This window comes from Excalfactoria chinensis, chromosome 4, assembly GCF_039878825.1.
Source record: "Excalfactoria chinensis isolate bCotChi1 chromosome 4, bCotChi1.hap2, whole genome shotgun sequence".
NCBI lineage: Eukaryota > Metazoa > Chordata > Aves > Galliformes > Phasianidae > Excalfactoria > Excalfactoria chinensis.
The window spans coordinates 65,209,743-65,215,742 of record NC_092828.1 but is presented as its reverse complement, the minus strand read 5'-3'; positions in this window follow the sequence as shown (position 1 = coordinate 65,215,742).

Below are 6,000 nucleotides of genomic sequence, written 5' to 3'. Positions count from 1 at the left end.
GCCTGTTCTCCATCTTCCTTGATGTTTAATAGTTATATATTTTAAACATCTGTACAATATACATTAAAACTTCTAGCATTTCCACTTCAGTTTTCTTCTTAAGGAAACCTTCTATGTCAGACTGCTTTCATGCTTGTCAGTAAGTGACTATCTGAAAAGCTCCTGCAGTCCCGACAACCATACATCTTCATAACTAAACCTTACTGCTGGTCAGAATCAATCATTCATTTTCTGTCCTCACTGTAGTCTACACCTTAGCATAAGTTTGAAAATTACGTATTGGCTGTCTGCACTGGAAGGACTTGAACAAAGTTCCTGATGAACTTACTTACACCATTGAAATGAAATGAGAGCAAGCCAATGGTTAACCACTTGTATTTACAAACTATGATATTGTTCCAGTCTGACAGCATCTGGCCACACAATGGAGAATAGCGTCAACATAAGAAGGAAATAAGAAATAATATAATTGTGATATTTTTATTTTACTACTAGCCCTTTACTCCTGATGCATGAGCATTGTTATTGGAGACTATATAAATCACATCCAAAAAATAGCCTGCTCATTATTAATGAGAACCTATAATGTTCTCCTGTAAGTTATTGCTTCTCCAGTTTTCTGTTCTTTAAATACATTTGCTTTTATTGTTTTCTTTTGTTCTTTTCTGCAGCCTTCCCTCATTTTTTCCCTTATGAGAAGTTTTACAACCTATTCTTCACGTACAACATACAAGAAGTCAGAATAGACCTTTCCAGATGAGACCCATTCATACTTCTTCATTTAATTTAGTGCAATATTACTGGCTTAAAGATGAAACATTTTATGCTTTGTAAAGAAAAAGCAGCTCCAAAACTTTCCAGTCCTAAATTGCACACTGAATCCAATCTAGAATGTGTGAAAAATTGCATTTTCCTCTGTTTCACGAAGTGTTCAATTCTAGACAATAACTAAGAGGAACACAAAATACTAGATGAAGATGAAGAAAAGCAAAGCAGGAGCAGTGTCAAAAGAATGTTCTTTTTAACTTATTTCAATGCCAGATATCTCACAAACCTGAAAATAACTAAGTTAAAAGTTACCCAGAAGGGGATAATGATCTCTGCACTTCTTAAGTGTCTTTATGCAGGTATTACACGTTGTCATTTTTGACTGCTTTAGAAATCTAGAAATATATGCACTTGTATCACCATATAGGTTCAAAATCTAGCACCAAATAACTCCTTAAAAGACATAAAAATCAAAATTCCATTGTGGGATGAGCAGCCTATACACATAGGTGTACAATTAACAAACATACAGTTAGCAGAGTGGTGTGGTTAGGATGGGAGCTTATACACTTTATAGATAGAACATTGTGATGGAAAGATAATCAAAGATAAATGAAATGCTCACCTGTGTCCTAGGCTCACAGCAGAAAACTCCAACAGGAGCACTTTTCAGAAAAAGATTCTTCTTCTCACACAATCAGCCCTTAAATGAGGTCTAGGGTAGGTGCAGCCAGGCTCCACCCCTTCTGGTCACACCTGTGAACTGCCTTCATGTGCTCCTATGACTGACTCAGTCCTTGCTTCAGGTGATCAATCAGTGGTTCAGGCTGTGACTCAGCAGTTCCCATATAATAGACATACTGCTGTGTGCAATACTGTACATTGTTTGGATATGGCATTATTTAAAATAATAATAAATAATTATATTTTTAAAGATTATTTCTATCTCTACAAGCCTATAACATTCTATTTGTAAGTAAGGGCTTCTTAAAGACCATATCTCTATAGACATTAATATGCTAAGAATTAGGACTGTCAAATTGACTTGTTATTAGTGCAGTAGAAAGAACATTAATAGAACAGTTAAAAGTCTTAAGAACAAGTAATAGACCATTAATATTTTAAGTAATTCATTTTAATCTACTGTGTGCTTATCAGTAGCTAGGAGCAATTGTCCTGTGTTAACAGGTCTTAGTGAAAGTCTTGCCCTCAAAGAAAGCTCTCCTCACAACAGTCCAATTCTTCTTTATTTATTTTCAACCATTTCATTAACATTTTAATTTCACATGTTTCAGAGGTGCAACAAAATCATCATGCACACATTCAGACGACATAATTTCACAGAACCAAACCATACTTAATGTGTGAGCTGTCAGTTTAAATATTATAATATGAGGCTGCATTCTAATGAGCCTTAAGGCCAAATTTATCAAGAACTTTAAGCAAACATTTGAGTATTTTTGAGAACTGTGGTCTTAATCTTTTTACAAGAGCAATAATATATGTGTTATGTTCTTTTAGAGAACCTGATTGTCTTTTATAATATCTTTCATTCAGATAATCTTGTTTTCTAAGATTTTCAATTTTCAGGAAGAATAAGAAATGCTTGAGAGCACAATTAAGAAGTTGTGAGGGAAAAAAAAGACAAAAATACTTCTGTATAAATTATATTCTATTTATATTCTATTTTTGAAGTTCTTTTGAACTAGAGAAACAGAATCTGTCTTAAAGTGATCACATGAAAAACTCTGCAGAATGGTAAAAAAAACTAGGGAGAAGCTGCTGCATGCACTGAAGGAAGAGTTAATGAAACTTCCACTTATGTTGTGATTGTATTACTGATCAATGTAGCTGGCTTTTTTTGTTTTGCTTTGTTTTTTAAATGAGATTAAAAGTTTTAGAGAACCATTATAGAATGATATTTCTATCACAGTCCCTTCCAGTGAGGGGAAACTTGTAACACAAGGAACAACGCACAAATTGCATAAGGCATAGCAGGCCAACATGTAAGATTTTCTGGCCACAGCTAGAAGAGACTGTGGCTGGTTCCTGCACTCTGTCACAGTGCCCTTTTTCATCTTGCATCCCTTAATAGACTTCTTACACATGATTAAAGAAGTTCTTGCTTCTTGCTTAAATAAAAAATTCAAAGGAAAACTTCATGAAATCTTGGATTTCTGGCTTAGAACCAGTCCACAGTAGTACATATAGTCAGTCTCAATTATGAATCACAAACTATTAAAAAGTGTTGCTGGTGAACCTTAAGTTATTAAAAACCTTTTATCAGGCCTTTAAATCTCTAAATTTGTACAGGACATCTGTGATTCATTTTAAATGGCTTTTTTACCCTCATTTTATCCCCTTCTGTCAGGGAACAATAACAATCGAAAGATTTCTTTCTGCATGTGACAAATGTTCTGTTTTATGTGACAAATGTTCTTTTAGCTTTTTCATAAACACAAATCTGAGTTCCCATGGGATTCCATGAAAGCTTATTTTTGTTACCTGAGATTCTCTTATTTTTGTCACACAGCAGCAAAAAATGTAATTTTAATGGTATACTTTAAACTACATTAATATATTGGAAAAGAATGATAAGAGATTTGAATGATAAGAGATTTACTGTGTAGGAAACGGCCTTCTGTAGGTATGCTTTTTTTCAGTTGTTCATTGTCAGTGGTTAAATGTTATTGCAAACGCTTGTTGGTATGCACATGAATTCTTTATGAAGAATGGAGTAAATAGCTCAAAGGAATTGCTGAACAAGTGTTCCTCCCTCTACCTCCCCATCCAAGCCCAAGATTACTGGAAGCAGTATTAAATTGTCCTCTACGTATTTGTGCAATATACAGATGAGTTTGTATTGTTTTTATAGTAATGTCATTGTCAAACACCTAAAGATGAAACAATGGCCACTTTATTATTGCAGGTGTAAACGGTGTGCTTGAATACCATAAAGTAGTTAAAATACAGTGCACTTCACATAGAAGTAGAAGGAAATAATAAAGCACAGTAAAAACCTGAAATGCTAAGTAGGGCGTGTAACACAGAAGTTGAGATGAAACTGGTGTGGTTGATTCTTTATGTGGCATCCTGTAAACTGAAAAAAAGAAAGTATAATGCAGGTAGACCTGTGGTAACTTAAGAGATAATTTCTTGAAAAGAGGTAAATATCTGAAAGAAGTGATCACTTAGCTTAAGAAATGTGCCAGTCACAGACTGTCAAAATAGAACAAGGTTTAAGGATACAGTTTCTGAACTACTCTTATAAAATGAAAGCAGGAACTACACAAAAGAGAGGCAAATTCTAATTTTATTCTAGAGTATCTCTGTGGGAGATCACAGAATTAGGAAATAGAACTGGAAGGAAACTTGAGATGCTATTTCTTGGTCAAAAGATATGATCCACTAAACCAAAGCTGTTCCTTAGAGATACTGTCTAATCTTTTCTTAAAAGCATTACAGAAACCTGAGATCTGAGAAAAGCTGTAGTGGAAAATCAGTAGGAAAAAATTCTATGACATTTGCAATTCAGTCTGTCTAATAACATCTGAAATAATTGAAAAGCTGCTACCAGAGACAAGGCTTAGGTTTTAGGAGTAAGGCATATATACCAATGTACTTTTTACAATATTTTTTCCCAGTACTATTTTTGTTTTTTTCTTTAAACTTTTATTTTAAATACAAGGAAGTAATAATAGCATGCTTCTATTTTTAAAAGTAATACAGCAAAAACAATGTTCCTAATAGAAACATTAGCAAGGGTTAATACTTTATTATTATTATTTTATTTCTGAATATATTTAGCAAATGGAATTCCTCTCAAAAGTGATTCTCCCTACTACAAGACCATTCTGAGTTCTGCTAATCTCCATGGGATGAAACTGAATTGCCAGGCATTCTTGTGCCTTTTCTTTTTTTCCTTTCTTTCCTTCCTTTTTTTTTTTTTTTTTTTTTTTTTTTTAATTTTTTTATGGATGTCAGGTTGTCAGAAAATTATATTTTTTTATTATTTTTTTAAACATATTTACAGGCTGCCAGGACCATTACTGATATCAAGTTTGTAATTTGGTCTAAAAGCAGCATTTCCAGTAACAGGTAAATTTGATCATCTGATGTTATAAAATAACCTTTGAAGTACTTAAAACCATGGTTTCAGGTTGATGGCATCCTCCTCATTTATTGCTCTCTTCAAATACCTGTAAGGTGATTACAGCAAGAGTGGGGCCAGTCTCTTCTCACAGGTGACAGTACAAGGGAAACTGGCCTCAAGTTGTGCCAGGGGAGGTTTAGGTTGGATATCAGGAAAAACTTCCTTACCAGAAGGGTTGTTAAGCGCTGGAATAGGCTCCCCGTAGAGGTGGCTGAGTCACCATCCCAGAATGTGTTTAAAAACTATTCGGATGTGGTGCTCAGGGACATGATTTAGCAGAGAGTTGTTAGCATTAGGGTAGTTTGGTTAGGTTGTGGTTGGACTCAATGATCTTCAAGGTCTTCTCCAACCTGAGCAGTTCTCTGTTTCTGCGATTCTACAATTCTGTCTTCCTACTGATGGGACCAATGGCTACATATTATCTTGGGAGAGAAAAGGCTGCAGAGAGAGAGAAGGAATCAGTCTCTGTGTCATCTGGAGCTTTTTCCTCATTCACCAGTGTGATACTAATGATTTTCAGAGTGAGAACACTGAAAGCCCCAAGGGCAGCATAGTGATAACAGGAGGAAACTCATAAATTCTCCTCCCAGGACACAGAGCAGCCATCTGGACACTAGCTGTGCTTGTCTTCATTCAGGGAGGCTATGCACACCTCAGGCTCTGAAGAGCCATGAGGGTTGACTGATTAAAGAACATTTTCTGAGTCTAAACACTGCACTTAAAGCTCCATAACAATTAATACAAACACAACTGAGAATGTGAGCTCAGCTGAGCATGGGTAATCGTGGCTTTCAAAGCACTTGCTGATTTTGTAACCGCTCACTTGAAAGTCCAGCTGTGAAATACAGCTTCTACACATTATAATTATTTGAAAGGGAATACACTAAATGTGAAAAGAAAATGCTAATGAGTTGTTTTGCTTGTCATTACATTTTATTGTACCATCTACTGGCAGCCTTCTTCTGGATTATGGTTGTATGTCTTTCAGAATAGTAAGTAGGGCTTTGTTTGCTGTGTGTGTCAGAGAAGAAGCCCCCATGATATGAAGACTGTGCTTATTCCAGGGTGGGGATAATGGG